We start from the raw sequence: 23,945 nt of genomic DNA on the forward strand, positions 1-23,945 counted from the left end.
TAATTACAGTCTTCTATTAAGGTTTTCCTCTAAATAAGGTTAATTCCAGGTTAACACATGTTTTAGTCTTGGAAGTCCCTTACTTTGGGTTCTCCCATTAATTAAAGAGTAGCAATTAATGCATGTTAATTGCTTGGAAGTACCATGCCGGTTGGCCCATGAATTGTCATTTTTCAGTAAGGAAATAGTTTCCCCATTTTGCAGACAAGGGTCCAGTTGAGTGTGCTGATATTTCATTTATACCTTTAAAGTAACACTTAACTGATCTAATCTAAGTAACCCAACATGCTCCTCGCTGTCATCCTCCCTCCAATGATCCCTTATTTCTCTACTTCTTTTACCTTTTTCTTACAATGGGCTCTTTCGCGATGCATGTTTGTACAGCGTCTAGCACAATGGGCCCTAGAGGAACAAGAAGGCCTCTGGGAACTACTGTAATGCAACTAACAAACAATGACAGCAGTAATAAAGAAGACGAAACAATGGCACAGAGGTTACCCCGAATGGTTTCTAATCTTTGGCTTCTGAAACACTGGGAACCCTAATGTTCCTGGACTGGAATGCAGACCTGGGGACAATTCCCGCCTCTGCAGCTAACATGCTGTGACCTTGGGCAAGTCACTTTACCTCTCTGTGCCTTTGCGGTACTTCCCATTCATTGTCTGTACAGACTGCAAGCTCCTCAAGGCAAGGCCTGTCTCTTAATATATTACTGTTAATTCATGTGTATTGTAGTTGTGGCTAGGCATTTTAAATGCGGATGGATGGCCCAGTGGTTAGGGCATTAGCCTGTGACTTGGGAGAACAAGGTGCAATTCTCTGTTGGGTGATCTTGAGTGAATCCCTTAGCATCTCTGTGCCTCTGTTTCCCCTTTGTAAAATGTTTCCCCTCTGCTAGCACTGCCCTACCTCACAAGAGTGTTGTGAGGATAAATACATTAAAAGATTGTGAAGTGCTCAGATGCGATGGTGATGGGGGCCATATAAATACCTAAGATAAATGGACCAGGGCACCTTGTACTCAGTGTAATACAAACACTGAACAAAAAGCTGGTAGCCCTAAAGCGGCTACCATGTAAGTGGTATGTTTATGTGTAGTGCCTGGCAGAATGAAGCTCTGGCCACTGTAGAACTATTTTAGGAACTATTGAAATACAAATAAAGAATTGTTTTTTTCTGACTTAAGGCCATATCCTAGCATCATGGGCCATATCCTATGACTCATACCAAGTCCATACCTTACTCCAGAGTAGTCCCAGTGAAGTCAGTGGAGCTACTCATGGAGTAAGGTAATACTCGGTACAAAGAAAGGTGGCAGAAACTAGCCCGACACAACTAGCTGAATGCAGCCATCCATGCCAAGACCAGCAGCTTCAACAGAAATCTGGAGATTCTAGGCCAAGCCATTTTGGAGTTGTACTGAACCACCAAGCATTAAATCACCTCCATTTTTAACTCAGATAACATTCTAATAACCTTTTTCGTTTTGCCTCAGGTGTTAAAGAAAACACTGCCCTGGCTTAAGATTGTGTCCATGAAAATAGATTTTTAATGGCCTAATCTTGGCAAAGGTGGAGGGGGAAGATTTAAAAATATACAGTTATAGAATCATAGAATCACAGAAGATTAGGGTCGGAAGAGACCTCAGGAGGTCATCTAGTCCAACCCCCTGCTCAAAGCAGGACCAACCCCAACTAAATCATCCCAGCCAGGGCTTTGTCAAGCCGGGCCTTAAAAACCTCTAAGGATAGAGATTCCATCACTACCCTAGGTAACCCATTCCAGTGCTTCACCACCCTCCTAGTGAAATAGTGTTTCCTAATATCCAACCTAGACCTCCCCCACTGCACCTTGAGACCATTGCTTCTTGTTCTGGTATGTATCATTCTATAGATATAACACACACACACACACACTCACACTACTATAATACTATCATTTGCTAAAAATGTTTTTAAAGTCAACATGTAAAATAAGAGCACTATAGCCCATTAAATAATATAGGGCAAAACCTGCCCTTCTTATCCTTAGTGACAGCAGCAGAGCAGAACTGCCTATCACTGAGCCATCCTGCTTCAGTTCAGGTTCATTGCGGTTGGGACGGATGTTCTGTCTGGTATCCCTTACAGCTCTTGGTGTGAAATACGCACCCACCTGTCTAATGCCTGGTACTGATCACAGATTATGAGTAGGGGGCTGGGGGCTTGACCTCTTGGGGCTGTGTACAAACTATGGCAATTGATATTCTGAGCACCAGATTAGCAAGTAGTTTGGGGGTGAAATGGGTCCCATTGCCCCTTCCCTCCAGCTTGACCACATAGAAAAGGGTAGGATTTTGCTCACAGTAAGGAATGTAACAACATTACTCTTCAACATCGGAGCAATGCATTTGCACTGCTCTCCGTCCAAGTCACATACTAAGTCTAGTTTTACTGAGTTTTGAATGTGCTTCTGGGTTCACAGCTTCCTTGAGGAGCTAAACTGTTCTGTTTGCAACCTCAGCTGCATTAATTGTGGAGTTTGATACCTGATACCAAGCTGTTTCCTTGCTCAGCAAAACTGGATGATCACAGATATGTTACTGGCAAATGTTGTAAATATCTTGTTGAAACCCAGCAATGAAATGACACTATGATATTCTCTGCTAGGTGGAGCCTAATTTTAATTTTTAAAATCTGTTTAATTACTTCTTTTTCCAGTTTACTCCAGAAAGAGAGACTTTTCTGTACATCATATAATAAAGCCCTGCTACAATAGGAGCAATTGCATAGAATTGGCATAGATACGCATCACTTGCATTTTAAAAATTAACGGGGAAGCCCTTGCCTAATCAATTGATCCAGCACAATCATTTGATCAATGAGAATTGATTCTAAGAGTTATACTTAACTCAATCAGGGATTTGAAAGTACACCGTGTAACCCTCTGACGGTATGTGCCCCTCAACTCTAGCCAACACAGCTCAAATTTTTGCTACCAAATACTTGTAACCAACTTCTTCCAAACAATCTGGAGACAAAGAATTACTCATAGAAACTGTTTTGTGAATAATTTCAAATAACAAATATATTGGGAAAAAATCATAGGCTGTGTGTGGACAACTTATGAACAGGGAAAGAGGCTGAATTTGTCTAATAATTTGTTCTCACTGCTCTTGTAAGTATTATCCGCATTTAACAGATAGGAAAACTAAAACACAGATACATTGAGTTACTTGCCCAAAGTCACAGAAGGCAGCAGTGGCAGATCTGGGAACAGAACCCAGATCTCTTAGTCACCTACTCTAACAACTAAAATACCTCCCTTTAACTAATTATTCATTATTAAGCATTTGGAAATAAATTGGTAGTAAGAACGTAAGAACAGCCATACGGGGTCCAACCAATGGTCCATCTAGCTCAGTATGCTGTCTTCCAACAGTGGCTAGTGCCAGGTGCTTCAGAGGGAATGAACAGAACAGGGCAACTATCAAGTGTTCCATCCCCTGTCCTCCAGTCCCAGCTTTTGACTATCAGAGGTTTAGGGACACTCAGAACATGAGCTTATGTCCCTGACCATCTTGACTAATAGACATTGATGGCCCTATCCTCCACAAACTTATCTAATTCTTCTTTTGAACCCAGTTATATTTTGGCCTTCAAAACATCCCCTAGCAATGAGTTCCACAGGTTTACTGTGCATTTTGAATACCGTCTGGTCCTAATGATTTATTACTGCTTAATTTATCAATTTGTTCCAAAACCTCCTCTACTGACACCTCAGTCTGGGACAGTTCCTCAGATTTGTCACCTAAAAAGAATGGCTCAGGTGTGGAAATCTTCCTCCCATCCTCTGCAGTAAGGACCAATGCAAAGAATCCATTTAGCTTCTCTGCAACAGCCTTGTCTTCCTTGAGTGCTCCTTTCGCATCTCAATCATGCACAGGCCCCACTGATTGTTTGGCTGGCTTTCTGCTTCTGTGCGTACTTAAAAACAAATTCGCTGTTCATTTTTGTGGCTTTTGCAAGTTGCTCTTCAAGTTCTTTTTTGGCCTGCCTAATTATTCTTTTACACTTGACTTACCAGAGTTTATGTTCCTTTCTATTTTTCTGCAGTAGGATCTGACTTCCAATTTTTAAAGGATGTCTTTTTGTGTCTAACCATCTCTTTTACTCTGTTGTTTAGCAATGGTGGCATTATTTTGGTCCTCTTACTGTTTTTATTTTATTTTTTTTTATTTGGGGTATACATATAGTTTGAGCCTCAATTATGGTGTTTTTGAAAGTTTCCATGCAGCTTGCAGGCATTACACTCTTGTTATTGTTCCTTTTAATTTCTGCTTAACTAGTCTCCTCATTTTTATATAGTTGCCCTTTTTGAAGTTAAATGCTACTGTGGGTTTCTTTGGTATTTTCCTCCATACAAGTACGTTAACTGAACAGTTCAGCTATACTCACCTCTTGAACCAGATCCTGGGTGCCACTTAGGACTAAACCAAGACTTGCCTCTCCCTTTGTGGGTTCCAGGACTAGCTGCTCCAAACAGAAGTCATTTAAGGTGTCAAGAAATTTTATCTCTGAATCCCATCGACAGGTGACATGTTCCCAATCAATATGGGGATAGCTGAAATCCCCCCTTTATTATTGGGTTTTCTGTTTTTGTAGCCTTTCTAATCTCCCTGAGTATTTCACACTTACTGTCACCATCCTGGTCAGGTGATCAGTAGTACATTCCTACTGCTATATTCTTATTAGCCAAGTATGGAATTTCTATCCATAGAGGTTCTGTGAGCTACTGTTTGATTCATTTAAGATTTTTACTATATTTGACTTTATGCTTTTCTTTCACATACAGTGCCACTCCCCAGCCATGCATGACCTACTGTGTCATTTCTATATATTTTGTACCCTGGTATTACCATGTCCCATTGATTAGCATTGTTCCACCCAGTTTCTATGATGCCTGTTATATCAATATCCTCATTTAATACCAGCACTCAAATTCACCCATCTGAGCATTTAGACTTCTTGCATTTGTATACAAGCACTTATAAAATGTGTCAATATTTAGTTGTCTACCTTCATGAGATGTAATGGAATAGGACTTCTTTTTGTTTGACTGTTTCTCTTCAGTTCTTATCAGAACTTTATCAGTTTGTATGCTCTCCTCTTTACTAGGATATAGAGTATCCCCTGTGATAAATCCTCCCCCACGGGAAGTGACTGTTCAAACTCTGTGCTCCTCCGCACCTGTCGGTTCACATTGAGAAGGTTAAGCTCATTACATTTAAAGACATCTCACTGGCATCTTTTCATCTGTTTGGGACTTGAGTTAATATATTTTGGCACTGACTAGTCTGCATGAAGTGAAGGACCAACTGCAGAAGGTCTCCATGAATAACTAAAGGTCAACATTTGTTTTGGTTTTTGCAGCACGTCCCATTCGTGAACAGGCTGCAGAACGTGCAATGCATAATCCTGTTTCAGTGGATGTAGCATTTTTCAGTCAGTGAAGAAGTTACATCAGTCAGTTCTTCACTCTGTCCTTGAAGGACTTCTACTCCTACCATCCACTTCCCCTCTCCGTATCTTAAACTACCGCCCTCTCTTCAAGCTTCTCTTTCTCAGCAGAGTGTTTAAAGCTCTAGCTCTCTCTCTTCTCTCCCGTCACAGAACAATATCCTTGGCTGTTCCCCATCTGGGTGGATGTGGGCATGCCTGGAGAACATACTGCTCTGTGCCATTAGCAGCTGCCTTTCTGCTGGTGAAGGCTCTGCCTCTCACTTCACAGTGCTTGACTTCAGTGCTCTCCTCAGTACTATTGGACCCACCAAGGCCACCCTCTTGCAGCTTCCCTCCTGTCATGGCTCGTACTGCGCCTGTGTAGCTTCCGTCAGTGCTTCTGTTGCTGCTCTTCGGTGCCATGGCCCTATAAGACTCCCAGACGCCACCTCCTTCCTGTCTTTTGGCCAGTCCTATCTCTACCCTCAAACTACCACTTTTACATTGACGAGACACTGTACGTGTCTTTTGACACTTTAGATGACACGTCTCTCTACCTGCCTCTACCTAGCAAACTTGTGGCTTCATTTCAAATGCACAACATTGCTGCTGCATGCCACTGCCTCAGCTCCACCTCTCCTGAAATCCTCCATCCCCCCATCGTCATTACTGGAATTCTCTCAACCCAGGAGTGTAGAAATTAGAGGTGGGGAAAAGCCGATTAGGTCATCTTGTCTACTCCACTGCATCCCTAGTGCTCTCCATTAGACTCAGGTCTCCAGCATGGGCACAATGCTTCTGGCTGCCTCACATATACACAGACAAATGACCCCCATCCTCAAGCAACTCCAATGGATGAAATTCAAACCTGTTTTGTTTTAAGCCCCCCTAGAGACGTGTTCAAGAATACTCCGTGGATCTTGTCTCTCTCTCTGTCTCTCTGCTCCCATTCCCGCTTCCTTTGCTAAGCTCACGCCTGCCTCCTTTATCTCCGTTTGTAGTTTTACCACTATAAATGTAGGAGCCTCCTCTGAAGCTCCATCATCTGGGAGAGCCTTCCTGTATCTCTCCACTTCATTGAGACTCAGCCCTGGTCTACACTAGGAGTTGAGGTCGAATTTAGCAGCGTTAAATCGATTTAACCCTGCACCCGTCCACACGATGAAGCCCCTTTTTTCAACTTAAAGGGCTCTTAAAATCGATTTCCTTACTCCACCCCCGACAAGGGGCTTAGCGCTGAAATCGGTCTTGCTGGGTCGAATTTGGGGTACTGTGGACACAATTAGACGGTATTGGCCTCTGGGAGCTATGCCAGAGTGCTCAATTGTGACTGCTCTGGACAGCACTCTCAACTCAGATGCACTGGCCAGGTAGACAGGAAAAGGCCAGCAAACTTTTGAATTTCATTTCCTGTTGGCCAGCGTGGCGAGCTGCAGGTGAGTGCAGAGCTCATCAGCAGAAGTGACCATGATGGAGTCCCAGAATCGCAAAAGAGCTCCAGCATGGACTGAACGGGAGGTATGGGATCTGATTGCTGTATGGGGAGAGGAATCCGTGCTATCAGAACTCCGTTCCAGTTTTCGAAATGCCAAAACATTTGTCAAAATCTCCCAGGGCATGAAGGACAGAGGCCATAACAGAGACCCAAAGCAGTGTCGCGTGAAACTTAGGGAGCTGAGGCAAGCCTACCAGAAAACCAGAGGGGCAAACGGCCGCTCCGGGTCAGAGCCCAAAACATGTGGTATTTTGCCTTTTCCTCTTTAATAAGATCCTGCTGATTTTTATTTTATTGGTATAACACCGTTCAAACAACATCCGTTCTTTATCTCTCTGTGTTATCCTCAGGAGAGTGATATCATTCATGGTCACCTGGTTGAAATAGGGTGCTTTTCTTAAGGGGACATTCAGAGGTGCCTATTCCTGCTGGGCTGTTTGCCTGTAGCTGAACAGAAATGTTCCCCGCTGTTAGCCACGGGGAGGGGAGAGGGGGGAGAGGCTAGCCACATGGTGGGGGGAGGCAAAATGTGACCTTGGAATGAAAGCACATGTGCTATGTATGTAATGTTAACAGCAAGGTTTACCGTGAAAGAGTGTACCCATTGTTCTATAAAATGTGTCTTTTTAAATACCACTGTCCCTTTTTTCCTCTCCACCAGCTGCATGTGTTTCAAGGATCACAGGATATTCTCCTTCCCAGAGGCTAGTGAAGATTAGAAGGCGAAAAAAACGCACTCGCGATGAAATGTTCTCTGAGCTCATGAACACAGCAAATGTTCTCTGAGCTCCTCCCACACAGACAGAGCACAGACGAATGCGTGGAGGCAGACAATGTCAGAGTGCAGGAAAGCACAAAATGACCGGGAGGAGAGGTGGCGAGCTGAAGAGAGTAAGTGGCGGGCTGAAGAGAGTAAGTGGCGGGCTGAAGAGAGGGCTGAAGCTGAAAGGTGGCGGCAGCATGATGAGAGGAGGCAGGATTCAATGCTGAGGCTGCTGGAGGATCAAACTAATATGCTCCAGCGTATGGTTGAGCTGCAGGAAAGGCAGTTGGAGCACAGACCGCCGCTACAGCCCCTATGTAACCAACCACCCTCCTCCCCAAGTTCCATAGCCTCCTCACCCATGCCCAAGAACAGGGTGGGGGGGCCTTTGGCCACCCAGCCACTCCACCCCAGAGGATTGCCCAAGCAACAGAAGGCTGGCATTCAATAAGTTTTAAAGTTTTAAACTTTTAAAGTGCTGTGTGGCCTAGTCCTTCCCTCCTCCAACACCCCTCCTGGTGCTTCTCTCCTCCACCATCCCTCCTGGGCTACCTTGGTAGTTATCCCCCTATTTGTGTGATGAATGAATAAAGAATGCATGAATGTGAAGCAACAATGACTTTATTGCCTCTGACAGCGGTGATCGAAGGGAGGAGGGGAGGGTGGTTAAATTAAAGGGAAGTAGAGTGAACGAAGGGGCGGGGGGGTTTCATCAAGGAGAAACAAACAGAACTTTCACACCATAGCCTGGCGAGTCATGAAACTGGTTTTCAAAGCTTCTCTGATGTGCACTGTACCCTCCTGTGCTCTTCTAACCGCCCTGGTGTCTGGCTGCGTGTAACCAGTGGCCAGGTGATTTGCCTCAACCTCCCACCCCACCATAAACATTTCCCCCTTACTCTCACAGATATTGTGGAGCACACAGCAAGCAGTAATAACAGTGGGAATATTGGTTTCGCTGAGGTCTAACCGAGTCAGTAAACAGAGGAACAGCCGCGTTAGTCTGTATTTGCAAAAAGAAAAGGAGTACTTGTGGCACCTTAGAGACTAACCAATTTATTTGAGCATGAGCTTTCGTGAGCTACAGAGCTGTAGCTCACGAAAGCTCATGCTCAAATAAATTGGTTAGTCTCTAAGGTGCCACAAGTACTCCTTTTCTTTCTTCGAGTCAGTAAAGTGCACCAGCGTGCTTTTAAATGTCCAAATGCACATTCTACCAGCATTCTGCACTTGCTCAGCCGGTAGTTGAACAGGTCCTGACTACTGTCCAGGCTGCGTGTGTATGGCTTCATGAGCCATGGCATTAAGGGGTTGGCTGGGTCCCCAAGGATAACTATAGGCATTTTAACATCCCCAACGGTTATTTTCTGGTCTGGGAATAAAGTCCCTTCCTGTACCTTTTGAAACAGACCAGAGTTCCTGAAGATGCGAGCATCATGTACCTTTCCCGGCCATCCCACATTGATGTTGGTGAAACGTCCCTTGTGGATCCACCAGTGCTTGCAGCACCATTGAAAAGTACCCCTTCCGGTTTATGTACTCGCCGGCTTGGTGCTCTGATGCAAAGATAGGGATATGGGTTCTGTCTATGGCCCCACCACAGTTAGGGAATCCCATTGCAGCAAAGCCATCCACTATGACCTGCACATTTCCCAGAATCACTACCCTTGATAGCAGCAGCTCAGTGACTGCATTGGCTACTTGGATCACAGCAGCCCCCACAGTAGATTTGCCCACTCCAAATTGATTCCCGACTGACTGGTAGCTGTCTGGAGTTGCAAGCTTCCACAGGGCTATTGCCACTCGCTTCGCAACTGTGAGGGCTGCTCTCATCTTGATATTCATGCACTTCAGGGCAGGGGAAAGCAAGTCACAAAGTTCCATGAAAGTGCCCTTACGCATGCAAAAGTTTCGCAGCCACTGGGAATCGTCTCAGACCCGCAACACTATGCGGTCCCACCAGTCTGTGCTTGTTTCCCAGGCCCAGAATCGGCGTTCCACCGCATGAACCTGCCCCATTAGCACCATGATGCCCACATTGCCAGGGCCCATGCCTTGAGAGAAGTCTGTGTCCATGTCCTCATCACTCTCATCACCGTGCTGACGTTGCCTACTTGCCCAGTTTCGCTTTGCTAGGTTCTGGTGCTGCATATACTGCTGGATAATGCGGGTGGTGTTTAATGTGCTCCTAATTGCCAAAGTGATCTGAGCAGTCTCCATGCTTGCCGTGGTATGGCGTCTGCACAGAAAAAAGGCGTGGAACAATTGTCTGCCATTGCTCTGACTGACGACGTGGCTTACAGGTTGGCTTACAGGGAATTAAAATCAACAAAGTGGGTGGCTTTACATCAAGGAGAAACAAAAACAACTGTCACACAGAATGGCCCCCTCAAGGATTGAACTCAAAACCCTGGGTTTAGCAGGCCAATGCTCAACCCACTAAGCTATCCTTCCCTCTGGTATTTCAGGTAGGACTGAATCTCCATTAAAGTTTTCAAGGAGCCCCTGACAGACCTCACCAAAATGATTGTTGGCCGTTGATTACACAGAGGGAGGGAGGGGGGAGCAAATGAATACAAAACAAATCTGGTCTATTTCTTGTTTTGATCCACTCCATCTATCTTTTTCATCTTTGGCTGGCAGCAGACGGTACAGTATGACTGCTAGCCATCCTCATCTCCTGCCTGCCCGGCAGAAGATGGTGCAATAGGACTGCTAGCCATCCTCATCTACTGCCTGCTCACCATAAGATGGTTCAATAGGACTACCTGCAGGACTAAAGAGAATGACCTGGTCGAGTCACTCCTAATTTAGTCCCTGTGCCCATGTCTGCCCAGGCACTCCTGACCGACCTTACCAAGGAGGCCAGGAGCACCTTGGACATGATGACGATTATTTTCAGGCCTATTGCACCATCTGCTGCCACAAGGCAATGGGTTGCTGCTGCTGTGTAGCAATGTAGTACCACGTCTGCCAGCACCCAGGAGACATATGGTGACAGTGAGCTGAGCGGGCTCCATGCTTGCCGTGGTATGGCGTCCGCACAGGTAACTCAGGAAAAAAGGCGTGAAATGATTGTCTGCCGTTGCTTTCATGGAGGGACGGAGGGCCTGATGACATATACCCAGAACCACCTGCGACAATGTTTTTTGCCCCATCAAGCATTGGGATCTCAACCCAGAATTCCAATGGGCGGCAGAGACTGCGGGAACTGTGGGATAGCTACCCACAGTGCAACACTCCGGACGTTGATGCTAGCCTCGGTGCTGTGAAGGCACCCTGCCGAATTAATGCACTTAATGTACTTAGAGCATTTTGTGTGGGGACACACACAATCGACTGTATAAAAACGATTTCTAAAAAAACGACTTCTATAAATTCGACCTAATTTCGTAGTGTAGACATACCCTCAGTTTTCAGATGGCCATCAACCACACCTTTCCCTCCTTGCCTAGTCCTCTTCATTTGTCCGGCCAGTAACTCTTGTTCCTGCACAGTACTGTGTAACTGCAGTATTTCATACTATCATGTGTTTTGTGAGGTTACTCCCAATTTACACTGGTGTAAGTGAGAAGAGAATTGGACGGATTCTCCTTTCACTTACACCAGTGTAAATTGGGAATAACTCCACTGAAGTCAATAGAGTTATTCCAGTCTGGTGCAAAACCAGTGTGAGAAAAGAATCAGGCCTGTAGTTTATACAGAAGATAGTATGCAAAATGAAGGTGTGCTGCATTATGTTAGTGTCACAGTTATGAATTCTGACCTGTGTGTGTCATGTGATAGCCCTGTTAAATGAGCTTGAACAGTAACATTTTATTGCCAGCCTCTTAAAAGTATGCGAGGAGCAAAGTGCCGACAATAAACTGCAGTATTAACTGCAGTCACACACTAGAATTTTCATTACTGTTTACAGACTTTCCATATAAAAGGCATTGTTGTAGCTGAAACCTGGAGTCAAACTGGCTAATCATTTGTAATGCTGTTTACTTTGTCCCAGGCTTATCTTGTAAGATATGAACCAGTTTCATAACCTTGTCTTATAAACCTAGTGTAAGTGCCCATTACTCAATCTCATTGACATGATCATGGTAAATGATTTTAATAAATTTATAACTGAGCAGCAAAACAGAATGATTAAGAGACAAACTGTACACTGTATGAGATGTTTTTATTTAAGAGGCAATAGGCCATATTCTATTCTCCATTAGATTGATTTACATTTGGAGTATCTCCAAGGAATTGACCAGTTTTAGCCAAAAGATTAATTAACTTCAGTGGTATTATTCTAGCTTTACACTAAACCCATATGTCTAGTGATAAGAGCAGGGGACTGTGAGAGTCAAGACTCCTGGATCTTATTCATGGCTCTGTCACTGACTCACTAGGTGATCTTGGGTAAGCCACTTAACCTTTCTATACCTAGGTTTACCCATCTGTAAATTGGATGAATAATACCACTCCTAATTCCCAAGAGCATTGTTAGTACAGCTGTACAAGGATGGTGACATATTTTCATGACGATTTTTTTGACTGGGCATCTCTGAAAGTTTGCTGTTCAGCGAATCAGGGAAGACTGGTGGTTTTTCATATCTAAGTATTCTTGGGACTTTCCTGATCCTATTGTCTTAACCACAGGCCAGTTCTTTTTAGGCACAGAGTCACCCAGAAAAGCCCAGGATCAACTTTATAAGCTGTCTTTCCCAAGGGATGTAGTTACTTGTTACAATATGTGACTTCAACAGTATAAATGGTGTCAAATTTGGCTCTCAGTTACAAATTAATCGTGCCATACCTCACTGATGCCAACTACCGTCTGGATTTTTGTTCGGTATTTTTGTTTGTTTGTTTGTTTTTTACCATATGTGTTGGGATCCAAAGTTGGAGCTACAGAAGACCCTGCTACCAGAAGCTTTATGAAAAGAATCAGATTCTGCTCTAAATTACCCATTAACATCAATAGGATTGCAGTGAGTGACCTCACCTAGCCAATGGCATCCATTTACACTATTGCCAGTTTGATAAATATGGGGGAAAGGCATTAAAGAGGGGAAGTTCCTTTTGTTAAATGTTACAAAACCATTGATTACTGAACTTTGGAGACGTTCTGCCTGTGGGTCAGTTCGGGAAACTAAATATCAGAACACACACACACACATGGTGGAACCTTAGGTTAGCCCTAATAGTACGTCACAGCACATAGGTTTATAAGTTAAAAATATTGATGAAGAGTGGAAAGGACTTTAAATAAATGTTGGAATTTCGTATTTATTTGGGGGAATTGTCATTTGGCAGAACTTTATTAATGGATATCCTGAGGGACTCTTTCTGGGTTCTGTCTCTACAATATATCCTTGCTGGCTGTTTTGACAATATCTACTGGCAATTATCTATCTTAAATATTGATATGGAACCATTCCCCACAGTAGCTGCAATAGTTGTCACTTAAACACTACAGAGGAACATAGAATTCAGTACCAGTGGCATGCTATAAAAAGAAGCCTAATGTGGTCAGAACTGCCGTGGAAGACTGCGGGGATGCTGTGTGTACTAGGCTTGCTGGATTGGGCTCTCATCAAAGACTGTGCCCCCCAAAATATATGGTTATAAGTCCCAGGTACCTATATGAAAGTTAGAAAAATTCAGTGCAAACAAACTGCTTAAAAAAGGGTAGCCTGTCTAAAGGTGAAAGATTATGCATTACACCTCTGCGTTGCACACACCCACATATTATTATATTATGACACACTCTGTGCTGTTGTAAGCTTTCTAATGTAGCCACTCTATGCCAACAGGAAAGAGCTCTCCCATTGGCTTATTTACTCCAGCCCCCACGAGCGGCGGTAGCTATGTCAGCAGGAGGAGCTCTCCCACCGACAGGCCACTGTCCACACTGGCGCTTATGTCAATGTAATTTATGCCGTAAATTATGCCCACATAAACTGTAGTGTAGACATAGCCTCTGGCTTTCCCAGCACAGTGTGCGTCGCTGCAGGTGCTTGGCTGTGGAATGGGCAAAGCTATTTAGATCATGTGGGTCCAGTTGTTATTATTTTGGCCTACTACTGCCAGAATTTTCCTGAGGAACACAAGCAAGAGAAGGGATATGGTGATTTTTGAACAGTTTATAACTCAACTAACCCTGAATAGAATTTCATCGGACAACGAACTCTAGCCCTAGAATTTCCCCCCTGCTGAATTTCAAAGGCCTGCTGCAAACAATGGACATATGAGAGCATCTCAAAAAATAAAAAAATAAAATTCAATTAAAAAACTTGTAACAGTCTTTTATAATAGAAAGTGTTAGACAATCGAAATATAAGGATTGGTTCCTGCTCCCCAGATCTGCAGAGAAACTGTCATTAAAATTCATCTTCATTAGCAAGGAGGATAGTTCCTTTTGAAACGCTGCAAAAGGGCATGTTAGCTAGGACAGCAGCATAGGGCTTGGAAGTGGATTCTGGGTTGCAATGTGTTTTTACACCTTGTGGTTTCCCTTCTAGAATCATTCTTTCCATTAGGACACAAAGGCCTTTGTTTGACTTCAAAAGAAAAACACAGCTTTGCAAAGGGCAAGATCAGCCAGCATTACTCATTTTAGTACCCAAAGCAGTGCACAATCCGGGCCTTTGTGAAGATTGCAAGAAGAACAACATATGTGAGCATTTAACTGGGAAATAAAAAGAAGTGCTGTGTCAACCACCCAGGATCTGCGATGCTTACGGATCAATTTCCTAAGCGAGTGCAGTTGCAAGTGAGTAATTAGCGAATGATTAGTAGAAGCATACACAGTGCTCACATTTAGAAACCCCGAATGAGAAGGGCATGTACAAGCAGAAGCAGTCCAAGGGACACTGTCCAGGAGATTAAGCCACATCTGTATCTCTTTTATAGCGTGGATGGGTTACAAAACCAAGTATAAACAGAAATATTGTTGTGCATTTTTAGTTAAGATTTTTTTCTTTAAACATTCCCCAGCAGACAGTGAGAGGATTGACATATGAAAGTGTGTAGGCAAATCAAACACATTAAACAGCAAAGGAGGACTATAAATTGTTTCAGTTTCCCTTGGGAATGGCTTGCTTTTAAAGCAGTCGCTCACCCCACTCTGAAAGGTGTTTTGCTGCCTTGGTTGTAACAAAGAGAGTTTTGGACATTTATCGCATCCTGGAACTGTGCTTTTTGCCTGGGAAGGTACATAGTGGGGATACAAATGAAAGCTAATTTTTCTCAGTGGATAAATAGATCCAGTTGCTTTCCATATTCTTTCTGGTGTCCCCAGAAGGCTCTTTGTCCTTGTGTCTGCTGGAATTTTAAATGAGTGAACTGAGCCACTCCCTTTCTTTCCTCTCATCCAAGCACCACCACCCATATATCCTCTCTAAGCAGTTTAATTATATCATCTCAGGAGCTGGTCCTCCCTTTCAGAGAGGTTACCAAAAGGGGCACCAATCTCTCTGTCATTCTGATCAAATTAAGGAGCTCTGTTCCTTATCTTCCTTTCAAGTAACAGGTCTGTGTGTGTACGAGTGTGTGGGGAGAGAGATTAGATATATACTTGTAGAAATTTACCATTTCACAATTGTCTTTCTTTCACAATTCTCGGCACACAGTGATTGAGTCACACAGTTAGAAGTCCTAAAGAGGTTGAATGAGAATAACCTCTCCTCTGCCCACTCAGAACTGTACTCAGTGGTGAACGGCAACTGGTATTTTGAGAGCCTCAATCAACTGCTGTTCCTTCCTAAGCTAATGGGTTGCCAATTAAAATGTACGCCAAAGCAAAACGAAGAACAATACATGCTGTGTATGTGTATCTAGCACACCATTTCTCAAACTGGGGGTCCTGACCCAAAAGCGGGTCACAAGCCTAAGGTAGGGGGGTCGCGGTATTGTTACCCTTACTTCTGAGCTGCCTTCAGAGCTGTGCAGCCAGAGAGTGGTGACTGCTGGCCAGGAGCCCAGCTCTGAAGAAGTAAAGGTGGCATGGTATGTGGGGGGGAGGTTGGTCACTTTGGGGAGGGGGGTCATCACAGCCTGAAATATTTTCCCAGCAAAAAAAGTTTGTGAACTCCTGCACATAAGCAGAAGAAACCCCATCAGCTCTGTTTGTCCCTCGGAAGCAGTGTTTCTTGATAATTCCTTCAGGGTAGGAAGTGCAGGGGGAAGGGGCAGAGGAGTCATTTAGGTAGCTTGCAGAAAAACAAAATCTCTCATCAGATGATTGGTTAGCTTGTCTGTTTGTTGGGCTGGACAAGCTTTATGATATGGGATTTAATCTAGACATTTTAAAATTAAATACATGGGGCCATATTGCATTCTGGGATCCTGTGGATTTCTGTCGATCCCAGCCGAGAGGCTGTGAAACAGGAGCATGGTAATGAGGGAGATATAAAAACCCCCTTCCCTACCTATCTCACAGCAGCCCATCTGTGGGTGCATGGCACAGTTTGTTGTCTGCTATATGGGCAAATCTAGGTAGGCAAAGAGACCACGGGGATGGCTGCTCTCTGTGGCACCAACCATCTACCACCTGTGCAAGGTATTAGCAGGGGCACTACAGACTGAATGGACATATCTGGCTCTAGATAGTAGAGAATCTTAGAGAATTCATGGGTTTAGGGGACTCGCTGAACCGTGAAATCTAGGAAGCTGCATAGAAGGGACTGACCTAGTGGAAGATCTGGGACTAAAAATCACACAGACTTTCCAGTCTCCTGTGCCAAAATTACTAGTGTAGGAGACAATATGGCCCCTGTTTTTGATGCATAGCTCAAATCTGGGACACTGACAAAACTGTATTGAACAATGTTGCCTGAATGATACTGATACATTTGAGGTGTTTGTACTGGGCCCAGTCATCTGCTCCCCTCTCCCCAGTCTGTGTGGGGAAGATACCATCCACGTGTGGTTCTCCCCTTTCCACAAGGAAGAAGGGAGGTCAGGGGGAATGTCCACTCTTTTCCAGGGCTGGCTGAAGGACTGTGCATCATCCTCCTTCCAACCCTGCAGGAAATCCACTGAAAAGTCTTCCCCAGGAACCCTACTTCATGCCGTGTGGTGAGGTCTCAGGGGCAGCAGCAGGAAGCTAAGCCTTGGTGGGACAGCTCCATTGGAAGAGTGCTATCGGGCAGCCAGTTTTACCTGATCCAGTGTAGAGACACAGACCCTCCAAGCAGATAGGTAGCCTTTGGTTGTGCCCCTGGCCGATCCACTGACATCTGAGTTTCTGAGGGCAGGATCTTTGGCTAGTTCCAAGGGGTCAAACCTCAACCTTACCCCACTCCAAGAACATAAGTATCTGGGGACAACTCACTAGCTCTTCTTTCCTACCTCTCCCACACATTCTGCCATGGAATGGTGGGGGAGGGGGGCAATCTGGTCCAATTTATCTAGGCTTCTTCACAATTCATTGCCTGAAACATGAACAAGAGCATTTTAATTCAACCAAACCCAGATGTGCAAGGAAAGAGGGTAGGGTAGGGCAGGAGCAGGGAGTGGAGACATGTGGGTTACATGTCAAGAGACAAATTATTCCCTCTGTTACACCCATGCAACCCCACGGATTTCAGGGAGTGGAAAGGGTAACAGAATTTGACCCGAGTTATTTTTACTAAGACAAAATGTATTTTGGTTGTACCTCTTCCAATGACACAGCACAAACACTGCACCATTCTACGACAGAGATGCCCTAAAAAGATCACACCACCATCTTGTCTGCTGCAGCAAGAGAATTGCTACAAATCAGGTGTGTTTGCTGAAATAAAATACTATATCGGGGTAAGGTATTTTTCTTGCACTGAGGAAGGTGGTGCTAGCTGCTAAAATAGGCAATTTTTCTTTCCATTATTTTGCAACTCACCAGCTTCTAGCTTCTCTGTTTGTATATTATGGATGTTATTTATTGTTGCTGATTCTTCTTAATTGAGAGATAATAGTAAGTATCTCCCCACTTCATTGACTCCTCATCTCTTATAAAGTCTAATCAGAAAATTTCTCTCTTCACCCTTGCATATGTGGTGTCTCTTATTTTCTCTCTCTCTCTCTCTTTTGCTATTATATATTATCAGTATAGACTTTATTAGCCAATACCCATGCTTAAAGGTCCTCACAGTAACACCAAATGCCCAGAGCATGTTTCCCCCCCACACACACACACACCTTTATGAAAGCACACCTTTTCTTGAGGAACTGATATTTATCAGACCCTCATGTTGCCTATTTAGATGCACAGATTCTGTGATGAAGAATACTATAGAAATAGAAATGCTTATAACTAGGAAATTTTAAATATATGTATCCCTGAGCAATATTTCTGGGGTACAGCATGCACAAATGGCTAGAGAAAATAAAGGTGTATTGTAGCGAAGTGTCATTCTCCTCTACAAAGCTACAATGAACAATGGGGTCTTTTTAACTCAGTAGCTCTTCAGTCGGTATATGTAGCGACATGTCTGTTGAATTTAGTGATCAAAATAATTTTTTGCTACTTTTTACTCCTATTAATCCGGCAGAGTCAATTAAAAAAGAGACAGACACCATTTCTGGCTTGTGCATCATCAACCAAACTGCTAACTAATTCTAACTGCAAGGCAAATTCTGCCCAGAGTTACATTGTTGCATCTCCATTGAGCCCAACTAGCTGAAGCCTTGAAACTTCTTTTTTTAGTTGCTACTCAGTCAGGAAGTCCCCATCCCCATGCCAGGATGTTTGATGACTCACCATTCCCAGGAGCATGGCTGCTGTCTGTAGGGACAGGGTCGAAGGTGTGGCTGTGGAATGTCCAACTTCCTGTAGCTGCTGGAGAGGGCCACTTCCCCTTTGAACAGGAAGTAGCTTCTGCAGTTCTGCAGCTGTGTGTGTGGAGGTGTATGGAGCCGACAGTCACTAAAGCTTATTTTTCTTGGCTTGGGCTCTTCAAACCCAGCTGGAAGTTTAATTGTTTATGCATGAGACAGTGGAATACAGCTCACTCTGTAGCAGTGACATTGAGTGTGTTGTACTGACAAGACATTGCCTCCAGGGGCAGTATGCACACCAGGGAAAGGCAGGTGCTGCTCCCACTGCTACTTTCCCTTGGGGGCTATGCCAAGCGCTAGATCCTGCTGGGAGCTCCCTAGAGCTGCTGATAGGCTGGCTCTATATAAAGAAGAGTTCAAGTCACACCCTGGATCCTCCCACCTGTGAGATGGGCTGTGTAAGGACCTACAGCGGCTACTTTCACCACTGGGAAGAGACAGTCTTGTGGAGCAGCTCCATGGCTGCTCTGTGGCTAAGGGAGGGTTTGTCCCCACTGGGACCCCCATGTGTCTGCACAGCACCCAGTCTGGCTACTCAGACTTGGCGAGGGTTTAGGATGTGCCGCTAAATGCAGTTCTCCACCATGCTTTCATATCTTGAAACGGATAGGAAGCTGTAGCAAAGTGTGAAGGGTTTGACACCCTAGTCCTTTCCCAGGCTAAGACCCCCCCTGAGGGCTCTTGCATGAGGTAAATACATTGTGTTTTAAAACATGTTACCTAGCACATTCTTAAACAGTAGTGTAGATAGAGTTTCACACCTTTAGAAATGTGTTAGCTGGGTGTGGCCCATCACAGGCTTCCCCATCACATGTGCTCGTGTTTAAAAATGTATTAACTCACACATTTTTAACCAACCTCAATTTGCTTGTCTAGACATGACTTTGGAGTTTTGCCCAGCTATGGTTCAGAAGCTCTGGCTTGAAATTTGAGCTCAAAACCTACAACATCTTTTGTCATGCTTTTAAAGAGCTTCTTGTGAAAAGAAAGTCGCCAATTATTTGCAGAACAAACCAAGCAGTGAATGCATTCCATCAGGGAATACATGCTAAAGAGGAGAAGTTTCATTTAGTAACAAATGGAAAAGGAGTACTTGTGGCACCTTAGAGACTAACCAATTTATTTGAGCATAAGCTTTCGTGAGCTACAGCTCACTTCATTGGATGCAACAAATGTTCTTCATTTAATTTCTAATAAATTTGCCTCAGGGTCTTTTTTTGAACTAACGGGTCATAAATAAAACAGTCTACATGTAATTTTCCAATCTATGTGGCCTCCTAAAAGCTCAAAATGTTTTGTTTCAGTACCGTTACATGATGCTGTCAGCCTGAATGAAATTATCATTATTCATCATACTCGTAATTCTTACTTTGTGGTTGAAATGTACACTTCGTAAAAGATGAGACAATGTGGTGAAAGTCTTATAAATACTGCATGCTTTTGTTGTCTTCAAAGATCCCATGGTATTTTTTGCAAGAATAGAGGTATAAGGCCAATGACTAGTTTTGGTAACTGCATTCTGTCTGCCTCAATCTGTCTCATAGTTTTGAGAATAAAGATGGTCTTATGGTTATGCTAAAGGGCTGAGACTTCTTAACTTCTGACAGCCTTTTCGAGTGACCTTTGGCAAATCACTAAAGTCCACATTTTCAAAAGTGACTAGTGATTTTTGGTGCTGCTATTTTTGGGTGTTCGACCTAAGACACTTTAAAAAGCCTCATTTTTCAGAGAGTAGGTGCTCAGCATTTACGAAAGTCTGGCTCTTTTCAAAGGTATATCTAGTTGGCATCCAAAAAATGTAAGAGCTCCAATTCCCTATCCACTTTTTAATATATAAGATTTAATCTCTGTGCCTCAGTTCCCTATCTGTAAAACGGGATACTAACACTTCCTTTCTCTCACTCTTTGTCTGTCTACTCTGTTTTGATAGTAAGCTGTGCAAGGTACGGACTGTTTCTTATTACGTTTGTACAATGCGTTAGCCCAATGGGGTCCCAACCGCCGTAGAGAATGTAATATAAACAATAATTATTAGTAATAATTGGGCATAGAATTCTTCTTCACCTCCTGGCCTACACTGTTGTATGGTTGTGCTGTGTGCTGTTAAACGGCATTTCATTCCCTGGTGGCTGCACTTCAGTGGTAGGTTGATTTAGGTCTGGAATGTGGAACCTTTATGCAAGCTGGAAAGCACTTACTCCCATGAATAGTCTCATCTACCGATGCAACTTGCATAAGTGCTCACCAGGATGGCTTAGGGGGCAACAAAAATGGGAGAGTTAATAGGCAGTGGGGAGCTAGGGCCCTGTTGCTAGTCTCTGGGACTTCAAGGACTGCATGTGTGTTCAGTTTCTGCTCAGGGACAAAGAGCAGAAGGAGGCTCTTTATATCATCTGTCTTAATTGCACAACTCCACAGGACAGGGTACGGCTGACGCCATGTCTACACTACAACTTATGTCAACTCAAGTTACGTCGGCATATAGCAACTGCAGTTAGTACATCACCTGTGCACGTGCATACTTGGCTCCTTGTGTTGCTGGTGTATATACTCACTAGGAGTGCTTGTATCGATGCAGAGTGCAGTGCATGGGTAGGCATCCCACTGTGCAACTTGCCACCGTCCAGCGCATTGTCTTTTTGGAAGCTTTGGCAACGCATGATGGGGCTGAAACAAGTCTCGCAGGGGTGACTGGGAGCATGGTCAATCAACTTTCCAGTTTGCTATGGTCTCCATCCTATAATGGTATCTGTATCCCATAATTTCTGTGCATTTTTTCAAAATCTCTCAAATCTGCACGGCCCTCCTGTCTGTTCACCATCTCTGACAGAAGCATGGAGCCTGCACAGCTCTGCATTATTGTCATGAACGCTGCAAGCACAGGGCGCACGATCCTGCAGTATTGGCAGAGCTGCAAAGAACAACTGAATCAGTGGGGAGCATGATAATTCCTTCGAGGATAAATTGCTGTGGGACATAGCAAGAACCAATTCAAGGTTGTTGGTGGAGTTCATGGAGCAGCTGCGGATTGTGGACCACGGCTTCTGGGCCTGAGACACAAGCACTGACTGGTGCGGGTTTGGGATGCTGAGCAGTGGCTGCAGAACTTTTGGATATGCAAGGCCACAGTCCTGGATCTCAGAGTAGCAGCCGTGTTAGTCTGTATCCACAAAAAGAAAAGGAGGACGTGTGGTTAGTCCCTAAGGTGCCACAAGTCCTCCTTTTCTTATTCCTGGATCTGTGTGCCGAGCAAGCTCCAGTGCAGGGAAACCAAAATGAGAGCTGTACTGACAGTGCAAAAGTGAGTGACGATTGCATTGTGGAAACTTGCAACGCCAGATTGCTGCCAGATGGGAATCAGTTTAGAGTCAGGAAATCCACGGACGGGGCTGTGTGCAGGGTCATTAATCGCCTGCTGCTACGCAGGACTCTGACTCTCAGCAATGTGCAGGACATAGTAGATGGCTTTGCAGCTATGGGATTCCTGAACTGCAATGGGGTGATAGCTGGCACACATAGCCCTATTGAGGCACCAGACTACCTTGCCACAGAGTACAACAGAAAGGTTATGCAAGCAGTGGGGAATCACCGGGGATGTTTCGTCAACATCAATGTTAGCTGGTCAGGGAAGGTGCATGACACATGTACATCTTTAAAAATACAGGACTGTTCAGAAAGCTACAAGCAGGGACTTTCTTTCCTGACTGGCAGATTACCTTTGGGAATGCTGAAATGCCGATAGTGATCCTGAGGGACCCAGTCTGCCCCTAGATCCCCTGGCTCATGAAGCCGGCCACCAGCCACCTCGACAGCACCAAGGAACGCTTCAACTACAGGCCCAGCAGGTACAGAATGACAGTTGAATGTGCTTTTGGTCATTTGAAGGGTCGCTGGCATTGTCTACTCACAAGATTGGACCTCGGTGACAAAAATATCCCAATGGTTATAGCTGCCTGCTGTGTCCTGCAGAATATCTGTGAAGCAAAGGGGGCAAAGTTTCTGCTGGGGTGGAGCGCAGAGGTGGAGCGCTGTCTGCTGAATTTGAATAGCCAGACACAAGGGCTATTAGAAGAACTTGGGGAGGCTTTAAAAGAGCACTTTAGCAGTGAGTAATGTGTGTTGTTGTAGTGTGCTCTACCTGCCCTAGTTCTTTTGTGGCCTGGTAGGAATTGTTTGATGCTTGCTGTACATGTAGGAAATCACATTATCAATGCACCTATTAATTTTGTTTGTGATGGATCATATGACTTGTGGGACACTGTGCAGTAACAAGTAATTGGTTGCTTTCAGAACTGCTGAGCACTTGGAAGCATATGTTTTAATAAAGATGAATTATGTTCCAAATAATAAAATTTTATTCTGTAACATCTGTGCAAACAAACCTGTGCAATCTTAAAAATAAAACTTCATAAATTAATAGAACAGAACTTATCAATGGGAAAGAACAGTCACGTCCATTTCAGCTACACATTCACCAACCATGGCTTTCACTGATCAGTGTATGTAAAGCTGTGATTGTCTTTAATGTCCCCCAGGGTGGAGTGATGGGGTAGTGCAGAGACCCCTGATGCCACGTGGAATGTTGATGGGGGTTGTAGGGAGGTCCCAATATTGACTTCCCAATGAACAGCAGTGGGAGGTGAGCCGGGATTGTTGAACTTTCAGGTCCACCAGAGTCTGCATCATCTGTGTTTACCACCTGAGAAGCCCCATTATGTCCTGGTGCATCTTCCTCTCCTTTTCCAGTTGGGACTCCTGGGCCTTTCTCCTCTCCACTCTCTTCTTCTCCAGGTTGTCTACAGTGTTCTCCTCCAGGCTCTGTGCTCAGGGTCCAATAAAGCACTCTTCTTTCTCCTCCTTATCTGGCTCAGGTGTCCTGTGGATGTGGATGGGGAGACCATAAAGGCTGCAATGAGTAAGATGGCTGCAGATAAAACACACAGAGGTACCTCTGTCAGTCTATTCACTATGGAAAGCAAATCTTAAGACACCAAACTCATTCCCATTGCTCCTCTAAAGTTTTAGGCACTACATTCTCACTTTTGCTTGGGATTGCTCATGCACAGTGAAACTCACAGCACCATCTATGGTGAATATGGCCCGCCAGGGGTTGGGGAAATGAGGAGGGAATTGCTTGGTTGAATGCATCTAGTGGTTTAGGGTAATGACACTGAATACTGGCACCAATTTCCACAGGCAGTGGTGATTTTAGCTGATATCTCACTCCTGAGGGTCACAAAGGCAGAGAGAGGTCAGCTGCTGCTGGCATTCCGAAGCCCCCTGGGCCCATATGCTGCTAGCCTGGGTACTGCAATGGCACCTGCTGAAGTTATCACTGAGTGGTATGGGAAAGTATCCTACCGCAGAGGAAGAAATAAGGCAGCCCTCCCCAGAAATCCCCTTGGCA

General features: G+C 44.4%; 1 protein-coding gene across 2 annotated transcripts in view; it reads left to right on the top strand.

Moving 5' to 3' along the window:
* The window catches only part of ST3GAL1 (ST3 beta-galactoside alpha-2,3-sialyltransferase 1), a 231,355-nt gene extending 223,038 nt beyond the window's left edge, over positions 1-8,317 (top strand). Inside the window, exon 7 of one of the 2 annotated variants that reach the window (XR_012666869.1) lies at positions 7,637-8,317. The gene's annotated coding sequence lies outside the window, so the exon portion shown is untranslated. The remainder of the gene's footprint in view (positions 1-7,636) is intronic. The other variant, XM_075124920.1, reaches the window with a different exon arrangement.
* Positions 8,318-23,945: the final 15,628 nt, after the last annotated feature.

The sequence above is a fragment of the Caretta caretta genome, chromosome 2 (genome assembly GCF_965140235.1).
Source record: "Caretta caretta isolate rCarCar2 chromosome 2, rCarCar1.hap1, whole genome shotgun sequence".
NCBI classification, from domain to species: domain Eukaryota; kingdom Metazoa; phylum Chordata; order Testudines; family Cheloniidae; genus Caretta; species Caretta caretta.